This window comes from Colias philodice, chromosome 11 (genome assembly GCF_061535455.1).
Source record: "Colias philodice isolate Cphi_HAF_F1 chromosome 11, ilColPhil1 Martin Lab GWU primary, whole genome shotgun sequence".
In the NCBI taxonomy this organism is placed as follows: domain Eukaryota; kingdom Metazoa; phylum Arthropoda; class Insecta; order Lepidoptera; family Pieridae; genus Colias; species Colias philodice.
Genome location: NC_143096.1, coordinates 12742895 through 12758175, shown reverse-complemented (window position 1 = coordinate 12758175; position 15281 = coordinate 12742895). Strand labels below are relative to the sequence as shown.

General features: G+C 33.5%; 2 long non-coding RNA genes across 2 annotated transcripts in view; one reads left to right on the top strand and one right to left on the bottom strand.

Annotated features, from left to right (window-relative positions):
* The window catches only part of LOC149484955 (uncharacterized), a 105569-nt gene extending 103170 nt beyond the window's left edge, over positions 1 to 2399 (top strand). Inside the window, exon 2 of the long non-coding RNA XR_016316330.1 lies at positions 2229 to 2399. This is a non-coding gene — a long non-coding RNA (uncharacterized LOC149484955). The remainder of the gene's footprint in view (positions 1 to 2228) is intronic.
* A 1704-nt stretch (positions 2400 to 4103) lies between these two features.
* On the bottom strand, positions 4104 to 7029 carry LOC149484954 (uncharacterized). The gene is made up of 3 exons (XR_016316331.1): positions 6744 to 7029; positions 4726 to 4939; positions 4104 to 4285 (listed from the first exon to the last, which is right to left on the bottom strand). It is a non-coding gene; the product is annotated as an uncharacterized LOC149484954 (long non-coding RNA).
* Positions 7030 to 15281: the final 8252 nt, after the last annotated feature.

Below are 15281 nucleotides of genomic sequence, written 5' to 3'. Positions count from 1 at the left end.
GGAAGGCTCTACAAATTTCCAGAATGGGGACCATTGAAATGTCAGTATGGCCCCATTGTGAGGGAACAGCTGGTGTTTTCAACGTCAGACTGTAGAATCATTTATCGATTGCGCCTGCGCATGCGTCTTGACTCGCGCTGCTTTGGTCTTCCTGTAATGTGATGGTGATTGTTTCGTTTCTATAGGATTTTCTATTTTGCTGGGAACCTTAATTTCTTTTATAATTGACTGACACACTGTACAGTGAAAATGCATTTTTCGTTTAGATCGGTTCGATATAAATGATTTGTATTTTCTTTTAATTTTGTGAATAACAAAGCTAAAGAATTATTATTGCATAGTACCGAAATAAAGGATAGTATAATTTCTTATTAGATTTTTCAATCTGCACACAAAAAGCAAAACTTATAATTCTCTCTTAATCGTCAAAGTAAATATTCCACCCAAGAAGTAGTAGAAAAATTATAATTTACCATTCTTTTTCTAAAGAAGCATCCCATTATGAAGACTTATACATATTATTTTCTCAAATCTATCATATTATCAGTAAATGTTCCATACTTTAACATTAATCTTTAGGAATAAAACCATAATCTTTTATATCTTAGCCAACAGAATAGCAAACAAAGTCACATGTAACACATAGAATTTAGGAGAGGTTTTATGAGGTCGCTTTTATGTTAATTGGACCCGCCAAATGAGCTTTCTAAGGACATTCAGGCGGAATTAGTAATTTTATTACTCCCTTATCTTATATCCTCGTGTGCCTGATTGCTGATATACTATTGATAGCAAGTGAACTATTCGAGGTCTGTGACTTTGCTGATTTCAACAAAAAAATCCCAATTTTTCTCTCTGTTTGTGTTTATTATATAGGTAAAAATAGTCCTCTCATAGTCAAATCGGTGCGGTCATTTTTTAATTCTGCTTTGATATGGAATTTTGAAATTGAAAGAACATAACAGCCTTTGATTTTCAAATATTTAACTAACGGGCTGATTTTTCAATCCTTGGTTAAAACTTATTCATCGAATAATGTATAAAACTACCATTTTAAAAACGTATTCTAATTGCCCGTATTTGATAGTTTACGTGACATTTTAATATTATCGTGTAATACTTTATTGGACGGATAAGTTTTAACCAAGCATTAAAAAATCGGCCCTAAACCATGTAAACACATCTCTCAAAAATAATAATATTGTTTAGAAAAACAAACATTGATATGACATAAAAGATATTTTTAAGATTGTATATTTCAATCATCATCAAGAAAATGTACAATGTTGACTTGGAAATCGAGCTAGAAGATGCGTCACCAAATTGTATGCGACAAACGTCGCCAATCAACAAACGTAACATAAGTACATAAAGCATAGGTACTACAAATAAATATGGTTAAAAAATCCACTATTCAAACAGCATTAAATTAGAAATACAAAACAGCAGCTATATTTCGTTTTAAACAGCATACACAACCTTTAAATTGAAACCTTCTCAAAATCGATAATCTAGATACAAGCTAGTATATCCTGGGAACTATTATAGCAATGTCGGCTTGCATCCCGGCAGGTTCATTAACCCCTCCCACCCTGTCCGGGGAAGGTAAATATTGTAAGTCTGTTATGAAATATTTGCTGAAGGTGGTGGTTTATTTTAATTTAGTTTCGGTGAATAATTGCGTTCCTACATTCGTAGGATCTTGAATAATTGTATAAATTGTAATATCTCTCATCTTATAGTTTACAATGTGTGTAAATGTTTTTTTTTTTTCAAATTCGTATTGAATGTGCTCTACGAAAATTGCTATCTTTTCTGGAATCAAAAGCTGCTTGATAAATTTGGATGCGAAATTGAATATTTTGTGTATTTATTTAACGATTTGCCATTTCACTTGTTATTACTGCAACAATTTTGAGATATTGTTCCTACCATAATATAATATTTGTCCACGCTAAATATCGTTAAAAGATTTTGCAAATAGTTTTTGCAACCAGGCAAATTGACGTATTTCTTTAGCATAGTAGCGCATGGGTTTGACCACAAAAGTTCTGAAACCGAATGCTCTATTTTTAATAGTTCAATTTGGAAACTTACCTTACCGTATTGAACACAGGTAGACACTGTTTAGTCTCACATATTATTCACTTACCCCTATACCAAGGATGCTAGTTTGCACCTCTATGTCACTAACCTATCATAACAATCAAATATTTTGTTTGTTGCAGATGAGCCTTCACACGCACACATATACATTATTTTGTGTAATGAGTGGACACAGAGTTGAGAAGCTACAAGCAGATACCAAAAGGTTTCCTACAAGAAGAGAAGAATTTCAAATAAACAGGACGCGAAGAAAATTTAGGAGGTGTTCAATTAAAAATATAATTTAAAACTTTCATTTTTTGCGTTATTATTGGTACCTTCTTTCAGGCAAACAAACTAAATAGCACTTGCTCATCTTAAAATCAATTAACACTTGTAAAAAGTAACAAATAGATTAGTACGTATTAAGTAATAGGGGCAATGGTTGAATTTCCTTAAAATCTTGACAGTTTTAATAAAGTTTACAACGATTATTATTATATAGATTATAATTCATCATTCCTTCATTAACTTTGAGATATTTTGCTCTAATAGCTCTACATTAGTTCATAATAAATAACACCATTCCTCAATTCAACATTTTCACAACTTTCAAAACTATCTATTAAATTGTCTACTGTTTTCCCCCATCTGTGGCGTCACTGCATGTGTGTAGGCTGGCTCATGTAAAATGCATAAGATACGCTTTCAAAGAAAGCAGATGTCCCGGCTTGCCCGTGAAAACTTATTGTTTCGCGATTCCAGACCTTGAAGAGTTATAAATTTTTATACGATACTGTTTCTTAAATTTACTGTGGCTGTGGAAAAAAGATAGATAGAAATATGTGTATAGTGTATTTTTTGAGTCTTAAGCCCACGTATAATTTAAGAACAAGTTCTCTATATGTAAGAAATTTAAGCCACACTGATTTAGTAGTTTTTACATAATTGGGTCATAAACATTTACATAAGTTGTGGAAAATGCATTTTTAACTTTTATTTAATACAAGTAAGGTGCCTATAAATTAAAAAAAGTTTATACATACCTGTTAATAGGTTATAGATGTAATAAACTTCTGCCTACAATTATTGACAACTAGCGGTCCGCGGCTTCGCCCGTGGTACATAATATTTACGTTTTATCTACATAAGAACCATCCTAGTACTTCAAGGAATATAATAAAAAAAGAATTATCGAAATCGGTTCAGCCGTTCTCGAGTTATGCGCTTACCAACACATTTTGCGATTCATTTTTAGGGTTCCGTAGCCAAAATGGCAAAAACGGAACCCTTATAGTTTCGTCATGTCCGTCTGTCCGTCTGTCCGTCTGTCCGTCTGTCACAGCCGATTTACTCGGAAACTATAAGTACTACAGTGATGAAATTTGATGGGAATATGTGTTGTATGAACCGCTACAAAAATATGACACTAAATAGTAAAAAAAAGAATTGGGGGTGGGGCCCCCCATACATGTAACTGAGGGATGAAATTTTTTTTTTCGATGTACATACCCGTGTGGGGTATCAATGGAAAGGTCTTTTAAAATGATATAAAGTTTTCTAAGAAACATTTTTCTTAAAGTGAACGGTTTTTGAGATATCAGCTCTCAAAGTCGTAAAAAGTATGTCCCCCCCCCTCTATTTTTATAACTACGGGGTATAAAATTCTAAAAAAAATAGAGGTGATGCATGCTAATTAACTCTTTCAACGATTTTTGGTTTGATCAAAGTATCTCTTATAGTTTTTGAGATAGGTTGATTTAACTGTAATTTATTATATTTGCTGCTACGGAACCCTTTGTGCGCGAGCCCGACTCGCACTTGGCCGGTTTTATTATATATAAGAAGATTAACAAAGTCGTTATCATCATCTGCCCAAATCACACTAAAAGCCGCTAATTAAAGCTTTGTAAGTACAATTTCAAGATTTTCCCTCCATGAAGTATTTTTAAACTTTAAGTATCCTGTTCAGCGTCATTACAAACAAATCAAACATTGTTTGTAACCCACATCCACAATGAGCCCGACCTTATTCAGTCGGCGACAAAAGTCAAGCGTGTGTCGCATCTTAATCAGGTCGTTGCCCCCGAGCAGGATACGTGGGCTATGTCTTCATATGAATTAAAAGAAGCTTTGAAAAGTATTGGAGGAACTTCAAGTTTAAAGAGTAGAAATTTTTATGATGGTAGAGTTTTCGATTCTAAAACAAGCAAATAACGCTGTTTTACATATAGGTAAACTAACATACTAGTAAGCAATTTAATTTGAGGAGTCACTTGATTTTGATAATACTTTTAAAAATAAGTAAATGAATATCTTTTCCAACGACATGCATACAATTGAACTTAAAAAGTGTAGGTAGGTACAATCTATGATTCGCGATGCCATTATTTTATTGGTCAAACTAACTTCTTCCAAAAGCTAATAAATTATATACTAATACCTTCCTCGGGAATCACTTTATCTATTAGAAAAACCGCATCAAAAACCGTTGCGTAGTTTTAAAGATTTAAACATACACAGGGACAGAGAAAGCGACATTGTTTTATACTATGTAGTGATAATGATTACCAACAATCATTGCTCCAAAACCTTATTACCATAACGATAATAAATAGAATGAAACTTTAATTTTCTCACCTATGTTTCAACACACGTCATATATGGTTAATTTCCTCCCATCGAACACCGTGTTATATATTAATTAATTCATAATAATCTGTATAAAACGCAGCACAATGCTGTAGGCACGTCTAAGCGTTTTAATCTGGTACAGCGAGCAATATCGATAGAGATGGCAAAGATGGCCGCCGATACGAGCTTTACGTAAGCTTATTTCTTATATAAGTATTGGCTGACTTTATCTTATCTATGTGTAATTTTAAAAATTGAAAATAATAAATATTTAGTTAAGTTACAGCGAAATAGGAATTATTTTTTAAAATTATCACATATGTAGGTACGTAAAAGATTGCTTTTCCTATTTACTTAGGTATCTTAAGTTTGAATACAAAATTGTACTTACAGTACTGATTAAAAAAATGGAAGATATTTATTTAGACCTCTAGACCGTAGAATTTAATGACATATCATACATTTTTGCGTAATTACACTTGTAGGTTTAAGGTTTCAAGAATTCGATAACAACTGTGAACTGGTACAAGAAAATACTGTGATAGTTTGGTTCAGACTCATTAATAATAAGGAGGATGATAAATATAATCCTACGAATATATCTATTAATAAATACTATTTGTTTGATTGATCGAGCTTACCTCAGTAACTACTGGCCCGAATTGAAAACGTCTCCTCTTGTTACATACCTAGTTCATTTTTAGATGAAGCATCTATGAAAAGTAAGGAAAAATGTAACATTTAAAATCAGCCAAATTTTCTTCTCTTGTAGGTACTAGTCAGTTTTTCTATAAATAGAAAAATATAGTGCCACCTTTTTAATTATACTGAGTACAAAATACAACACACCGCTTTGTTCATATTAGACAATGTTCGTAAGGTATCTGCAGGGACGAGACAGGAATAGCAATACCCCACTTTCCATAGGGGCTCGACCATAATGCGTGATACAAATAGACGAGTTATATTGTGTAGGACATGTAGAAAACCCTTCTTTTTCAACCGATCAATGAAGAAATGTGTTAACAGAAAATACAAGAATCAGAAGAAGTTTTTGTAAGGATTGTATTGTATACCTACTATAATATTATGCTGGTTTTTGAAGTCATTGTAGATAAATTTTTAGGATACCATCTAAATTGCAAAAGGAAACAAAGTAACTACCTACATCTAAATGACTACAGATATTTTGATCTTAACAAAATATGTCGTAAAATTTATGAAACTACTTACCTACGTGTTTATCACTAGTACATAGTATAAAACAAAGTCGCTTTCTCTCTCCCTATGTCCCTTTGTATGCTTAAATCTTTAAACCTACGCAACGGATTTGGATGCGGTTTTTTTAATAGATAGAGTGATTCAAGAGGAAGGTTTTAGTATATAATTTATTAGGTTAGGACAAAGCGGGCGAAGCCGCGGGCGGTAAGCTAGTTACTTATAAACAATGCGCCATCAATTATTGCGTATGAATTTTAGAATCTAGTTACATAATATAAAATACATACTGTATTAAATAAAATATTCAGTTCATATGACTGTATCTTAACAGCTTGCTATTTCCAGAGGACAAGCGTCAATTGTATAAACTACTGCATTGTTAATATCCTTTTGAGCTACGGAAATGATGGTTCGCTTTTAAGATAACTTGCCTACATAGTAGTCAACTTGTAGCTTCGGATATTATTATTAGTTTCATTTTTAAATCATCATCATTATCATCATCAGCCTACATCTTTCACTGCTGGCTGGATATAGGCTAATCACTATTTCATAATAATGGTAACTTTCTGCCGTTTTCCGTTAAATTTTGAGATATGTGTAAAAGAAAAATCATTTTGTTCGAGCTGAACCGAAAACTGGAAAAAAGTATTTAATTGATTTTTCTTTAATTTAACTTAAATTGCATTCTTATAATCAATTTGGGATTAATTTTATAGCATTACCTTCCGGGTAATTATCTTTAACAGATCGCATGTAAAACCTGAAAACTATCTTTTTTATTTATTGCAGATGCATCAAACGCACCGTCTCCACGCTCAGGTGATACCAACCTTGCGATCAACAAAGCTACTTCATATTTAGATTCTCCTACAAACATCCCGAAAAAGCGTGCACGAAACAAAATCGGTTGAACTTAAGAGGACGACGACCACCGCTTCAAATGTATTCAAATATATGCGCGATTAATTCAGGCTGCATAGCCAACGGGACGGTGTTAGTAGTGGCGGTCTCACTTTCGTCGGATCGATGGGGCCGTGACCTTCAGTGCCTCTTATTTGATTCGCTTTTTTGTTTCCTGAAAAAAAACGTGGTGGTAGGTAGGCTGCCAGCGCGCAGCCCGTAGGCCTCTGCGGGTCCTGCGATCCTGGTAGATGCTATACGTGGTAACAGTGATGTTATAATCCATGAACTACAGTGCTCCTCTCATTTGGTTAGTTTTGTTTCCTGAAAAAACCATGCAATACAGTGGTAGGTGGTAACGAAACGCGCGGCCGGCGTGGGTCTTTGCGCTTCCTGCGATCCTGGTAGATGCTATACGTGGTAACAAGGACAATGCAGTTCATGATCTACAGTGACTCAATATACTTTGTTTTTTAGAAGATAGTTGCAGTGGTGGTAGGTTGGAAGGCGCTCGCAGCACGCGTGCAGGGCCTCTGCGATTCCTGCGATCCTGGTAGATGCTTAGTGTTTACCATTTCAGTGTACCTACAGTGACAGTATGATTCACATTTTTGTTTTTTAAAAGAAAGTTGCAGTGGTGGTAGGTTGTGAATCTGCCGGACGCTCACTGAACAACAAAATTTCATCACTTCCTAAGATCCAGAAGTGTATGAATGCTTTTTGTGATGACAATGACATTATAGTCCTTTCAGTACCTTTTAGTTATTTCGCTTTTGTTTTCTAAAGAATTTCCGAAGTTGAGATAGATGATCTCCGCTTCTTACGATTTCAGAGAGAGTTAGAATGTCGATCGATCAGAATATGTGGATTTGATCCTAAATGAGAACAATTTTGAGAAAAATGACTAAATGCGAACCCACGGAAATAATATTACCTACTGTTAGGTACATGATTTGTTAAACTGTGATAATAGAAAGGAATATCTGTGTATTTAGATCTGCTGTTAAATGTACCTATTTGTATGTAATTTATACTTTATTAAATTTTTAAGTGTGGTTTCTAGCCAAATTTCAGCTTTAACCATGTAACGATAGGTACATAAATAATTTTAATATATTAGGAAACATCTGGACAATATCTATATGATTCCATAACATAACAGACTATTTTCATTTCAGTATATAAATTTGAAATATTTTATTGTTCATACAGATCGTAAAATGTCATAAAGTTTAGCATCGATAATACCTAAACATGTTACCAGCGAATTGGGAAATTGAATGAAAATTCTACGAAATGAAAGTAGTAAAGAACATATAAATTTCATAATAAAAACTGAATTTTATGAGACATAATGATATTTTAGTTATTACTACGTCAACATAGTTATTTTTATAGAACAACGGTAGATATTATGTGAACACTCTATTTGCGGACACTTTTTTGAAAGAACATTTTAACCTTAAATATGCTGTTTCTTGCCGTGAATAAACAATATTTAAACTGCAATAACGTGCAACAAAGCTGTAATCGATTGTCAAGCACAAATAGCAATACATAAGCTTATATAAACGGTAGTACATACCAGGCTCTTACATTTAAGGCCCTCTATCAGGCATCAAAGAATCCTCGGTTTTACGATTATCTCCCGTGAGAGTCCACAAAGGCTTTAACGGTTAAAAGCCGAAGGTTTCAAAAGGCCCTTGGAAATCTCCTTTTCAGGTCTCTACGGAATTTACGTATAGCATAGATAGTGGGGCGTGGTGCGTCTGTGTGCGTGCGACGTGACGCAGTAAATACATGCGGTGTGCGTGTGTGCGCGCCGCGCGCATGTGTGCTGTAGTCCTCGTACGGTGTAATGGCGTGTTGTGACGTCATCGATTTAATATATTTAGAAATATGCGTAAATAAATCGTTTAGTGCAGTGTGTCATTGACTTTGAAGACATGTGCTTTTGATTCGGTTTGGAACGCTTATTTGTTTATATTATTTATTAATGTTAATACTTGAATGATATCTTGTCGTTTTTGTACAATTATTTCTTGTTATATAGCCGATCTACGGGATGTTATTGTTCATGCAAAAAATTGATATGCATTAAAATATTTCAAAAATACAGTTGTTTTTTATTAATCGTTATGTTGTTGTTTCACGATTGGAATGCTTCCAATAATTTTCAATAAAGAAACGCATTCTTTTATAACGAAGGCACATATCGATTCTTTTTCCATAGGTATCAAAGAACTTAGGTATATCTTGCTATCATGTCTTTAATCACAATAATTTACAAGTTTATTTAATATTTTATAACCAAAATCTAATCAGAAAAATAACAACATATAAACAGCTGTTTTAATTTTTTAAACGGAACACCAAAAGCTGATATCCACGCTGTAACTCACACAGACGCAGTTACGTGCGGTTGTCTTGACAACGGGACGCATGCGCGGCAACGCCTACATCCCCCCCCGCCCGACCCGCCCGGTGGACGAGCAAATGTATTTTGTATGATTGGTCATTGAAAGATAACGTACACCACACTCTAGGACGGGATTTTTCCTATGCCACGACAGCCATTGTAATTAATATATTTTTGTATACGTTTGGTAGCCTATATGTTTCGTATTTGTGAGGAAGACACGAAAACGTTTTTAAAACAAGCAATCGTTTAGTAAATCTTTATAAGTTAGAAATGCATAGGTAAATGAGAATCTTCACAGAACTGTCGTAGCCTACAAAATTATATTTTTTAAGTAAATTCAGCAATTATGCATTATGAAAAACATCGCTCTACCGCCAAAGCATACCTCTAGACCTAGCTAACTTTTAACAATCAATCTTTGCAAAAGGAACAAAATATACAAAGAAAAGCAAAGAAAACCCAACTTTCCACCTCAAGGTCACGAAAAATTTCAATTTATGACCAACCATCTGAATTACTAAGCGCTGCATAATAGACTACAAAATACATCACTTCACTATAGGCGAGTGAGATGGGAAATGCGCTTGTAATATGTGCGAAAGAGATAGTTGCACACAAAGACAGATGGAAATCTATGCGTGTGTGCGGAAAATGGAATGTACGACAGTTGATAATTTATATACGAGTATGTGTTGTGATTTTCCGTTAGCACTAAAATGTCACTCTAGAGGGAATAATCTATTGAAAACACTAGTTTTTGCTTAAGTTATTAGGGAATTTGCATAGGAATAAACAAATGTATATTAGATGTACGCATAGTTTTGGAAGTAAAAGATAAAGTGCTCCATAAATATTATTTTCTTAATAACTCATAGATTCTGATAATACTTCTAAATCGTAGTCAAAATGACAAATAAGTATGAAAGTATAAATTACCTGCGTACAATATTACTATTCAGTATACAATGTATGGAAATAAGGTGAAATCTCATTTATACAATCCTGTCGATATGGTCTAATTAAGTTCTAATAAGAAATAAAAAAATATTCGTAAAGTCACAATAAACCTTATTCTGAAACACGAGAGATTTGTTTTACTTATTTCCCTCGCATTTTTTAGCCTATAAAAGATAACTACAGTCAAAATGTTTTCATTCATTAGTTCCTAAACATGTTTTTTTCACATTGACTAGTAACAGTATTTATTTTTACACAAAACCTCTATATTTATCAAAACTTTTACGTTTAACAGTGAATAATTATAACCACTAAACCCAGCATAATTCACATCCACAATAACACTACCACATTACAACATAATCCATTTAATAAAAACGTCTCATTAATAGCCTCTATTAGAGAGACAATGTCAAAAACCTTAAAAACAAACTTTGCGTGCGGTTGAGCATTACTTACTGAAATATTGTAATGATCCCACTAAACCGACTCACTATATTAACATAACTACGTCAGTGTTGAGTCTGCAGCCTAGACAAGCGGCCTTTAAAAACACAAAACAAACTTTTATTACAAGCTTCAGGCGATAGAAAATACAGACGTCAAATTGTTTCAGTACACGCAACGCCATCTAGCGGCGGGTAGCGGAACGAATGGTTCGTATCTGAGCGCGCGTCGTAATGAATTTATTATATAGTTAACATAAATTATAATGACGTAGTAAGCACGTTGAACACGAAAGTAAACGGAAAATGTATTCAAGCGACCTTGCTTCATTAATTCGTAACATAATTTATACATGCAGCGAGTTATCTGTGAGTTTTTTCAATGTCGATCGAGATTTCACACCTTGCGTTGCATGCGTTTTGTATGTGTATAGATAATTATATACATAATGTGTTGACTGGGATAATTAATGTAAACACGGTTAGAAATAAATTATTGTAGTGGCGTGACAAATTTCGACGAATCGTTTTTATTTGTTAATATTGTTGAACGCATATTTCAGTTTGATTTATAATGTAATGTGTGACTGTTATATTTTTTTTATAATTACACCAATTATCGATATACTAGTGTTAATTATGAACAACATATTTTTAATTATGTATGTTATGAAATTATAACATTTCCTTCTACAACATTAGCTTAAAATATTGTTTTTACAAGCTTTTCGCCCGCGGCTTCGCCCGTTGTCTACAACTTAAAAAATACCATATTAAAACTTACCACTGAAACCACTCTATCTATTAAATAAATCAAAATCAAAATCTGCACCTTATTTTTCAGGATCTAAACACATATAGGGCCAGACAGTTAGCGGGCAGCGACTTTGTTTTCTACTCCGTAGTGATTCCAATGCATTTTAACATCACCTCTTTGTAACCACATGACAAAGACGAACCAATACCAAAACTACATCATTACCTCGTATGGAAAGTGACGATTATTTACATAATGCGTATGTGTGTAGGTGTGTATGTACCTATGTGTGTGTGTGTAGGCGGTTAAGTTCATTTCACGCAGCGCGCACACAAATGATTGTGAACAATGGACGAGACAGTTTACTGGCTACTTATTTGTACGGAAAATGAGTCGTGTTATCGTTTACTATATGTACTATGTTATAGTTAACTATATGCTTTAGGAATCGATAGTAGATGCGTATTAATAGCAAAGCGAGGAAGGTAAATGGCTGTTAAGTTTGCTGTTAGTTTTGCGAATATCAACTTCTGATTTATACAATTGCAAATGCAAGAAAGTAAAAAGAATTATGAATTTGAAAATAAACAATAACAGAAAGTATTTTTTAAATCATTAGTTCTGTGTTTTTTTGTGTTTTCCTCAACAGGAATCTAAAAACTGAATGCATTTAGAATTACGATTGAAAATACTTACCTACCTACATAATTTAAAAGTACCAATGCGATTCCTATTGAAATTCATTGTTTCCTAAGTAGGTATTAATATCAATGATCCATACATTAATTTATTTTTTCTTCAAGCAGGTATATCATCTTAGGCGCAGCAAAGTATTTTTTTTACTTATCTATAGACATCAACTGCCACATATTAATATTATAAAGAATTTACTGTCATGAACAAAAGTAGATACTACCAATACTTAAGTATCTATTAATAATTAAACATTCGTATAATTTAAGCATTTTGAAAATAACGCCGTAACGCAAATTTATGATGTATCTCAGAATGTCTAAAATGTTTAAAACACACGCAACAGTTTTTTACTTTGTCCATTACACAAAGAAATCTGTTCTTTCATAGACAAATTTATGGTTATTGCTGAAATGGAGTTGTTTTTACCTGTATCATAAATAGAAAGATTTGTAACAAAAAGTTGAACGTCTAAACGGAAAATGTAAGAAATAAAAAGCGAAGATTATGACCGTTTAGTGTGTATGTATGGTAGGTGCAACACACAATTTGCCCGTACCGCGATGCGTGAAATTACGCGTCTGAGACCGGCGCCGGCGCATTTACGTTGAATACATTATGTTTTAAAGAACATAGCCTAAATAATTGACTTTGGTTGCAGTTGTTTTATGTGACAATGTTTTTTCTAAAGCAGATAAAGAGTGATAAAATTGTCTTTCCTTAGGTTATATTTTAGACAATATCAATTAAAAATGTGATTATGGTAATGGTTGATCGGCAAACAAACACATAAATTGTCATTTCAATATTTTATTAGCTGGTTGATAGAAATCCTAACCAGGTCGTAGCATGAGATTAAAAGTGTTTCAAACAGATCTACTGTTATTTATATACCTATATTTGAAATATGCCATCATTATCATGTACTTTATATCTAAAGATTTAAATATCTAGCAATATTTAAGGCTTACTTATACCTACCTATATATAAGAATGAAATCGATTATATGGAGGAACTATAGCTTCCGCCCACGACTTTGTACGTGCATTCCCGTTTTTCCCCGTTCCCGCAAGAATTTCGAGAAATCCTTTTTTAGCGGATGCCTACGTCCTAACATCTACCTGCATGCTAAATTTCAGCCCGATACGTCCAGTGGTTTGGGCTGTGCGTTGATAGATCACTATATCAGTCACCTTTGAGTTTTATATATATCTATAGATATGTTACATATTTTAGTCTTGTCTAGAATTGAATATACTGCCAGGCCAGCTATATACCTACCACCAAAAAGGTCACCACCCAGTCCTGTGTCCAGCAAAAACCCACAATCAATTAAAAGCAAACAGTCTGTCTATATCGTGTAGCTCGGTGAATACAATTAGTGAGATCTGCACAATCCCCGAATTATAAATTCGGTGGGAAGTCGACAGGTGGCGGCTGATCTGGGCATTCATACCGGAACGTTATACGGACGCTGTGAACCGAATTGCAGGATTGTATTACCTGAGGTTAATAAATATATCTTTTTGGGTTTTAATATGCATGAAGTACAGGGAAATGCGAAATACAGGGTAAAGCACCTGGGTGCGTCTAGGACGCTGTCGCTGACCTGAGCTTCATAGAGATTTGATTTACGCTGCAACTTTCACGATTTTCTCAAAATTTGAGTTTTGGCTAGATGTTAATTATTATCTAGTCTACGGATATTTCTGAGTATTTCACGCTGTAATCTTGCACCTAGCTATTATCAAGAGTTAAATCATATCATACAAAGTAGACACAATTTTTTTAGTACAAGATATTTGCCACTACACTGTAATTTTACGTTTATTGACGTGATATTAATAATAGTTAAATTTTTCTGAGTTTTTCGCTCTTGAAATGTTAAATCCTTAAAATTATGTAAAGATACACACAACAATGATGACTCTCACCATCATACCATTAACAATAGAACATAGACTGTTTAAAGGTTATATCAATTTAATTTTAACACATCTCTAGTCTCCAAGACTCTTCTTTTTATTGTATGCCTATAAAGTGGCTTTAACCCTTCAACCATGTTCATTGTTCATATATAAATATAATATAAAAATGTCCTTCCCTCAGTCCATCATACAGAATAGTAATTAAACGGTGACCATACATCTCGGATATCTAGTAACTAATGAAACAATACCACTTACCCGACTGTCTCCCTAAATCATACTCGCTGGAATAGTGATGGGATATAGTCGATAGAAAATTACTAATTACATATTATATAATTTAATATTTAAATGTATAAATCGTGGGTTCAAATTTTGTTTATGTATCTAGGAATTCATTCTGAGTTTATGTGCAAGGTTGTGAAATAGTATCGCATGCCATCGAGCAGTTTTTGTTTTACTGCATCATACATCAATTTTCACACTCTTGAATAAGAACGCTTAAAACAAAGTAATGCTTAAAATAAAAGTAATGCACTTTTGCGAGTATGCTCATGCTAAAATTCAGTAAGTTACAACTTACAAGTAAGTTTATGTTGCCCTGAATAATAATACCTAATGATAAAAAACGCATTACTTCATTGCTGAATGTCTCATTGTACGAAATAAAGATCTATCTAATTGTTTACTTGCCTACTTATTAGAATCTACTTTTTGTAAGAACGAAATCTACATTACATTTGGAGGAAAAAATTTGAAATAAGAAGGAAGAATTATGTTTTGGAAAACGTAGAAAACAAATTTTAAAATTACTCACCAACGTAAATCCCTGAGAAACATTAGGCCCCACATTTTTAGCTTTAATAGCAGGAGTTTAGCGAGCAATACTTATTAATTTATTTAACCGCACGTATGTAAATCGTCACATCACTATTGCGGCTAAATGCGACGGAATAATGTTGTATTTGGCCAGCACTATGTGAAATAACATTCAACGGATAACGTCCTATCGCTGTACTATTGTTTTTGCAGCGATCTACAATTTTATTGTGTCATTTTATTGGGAAGTGAGTACCACTATACCTGCTTAGGTAATGCTATACACTCTTTTATGACAGCCAATTATATTAGAAAAGCATATAAAATTCTATCTTGAATGCTTACAGATACATAAAATTAATCACTTTTGCACGCCTCATAAGCGAAGCGTTGAGGTGGGTACTACTGTCACTTC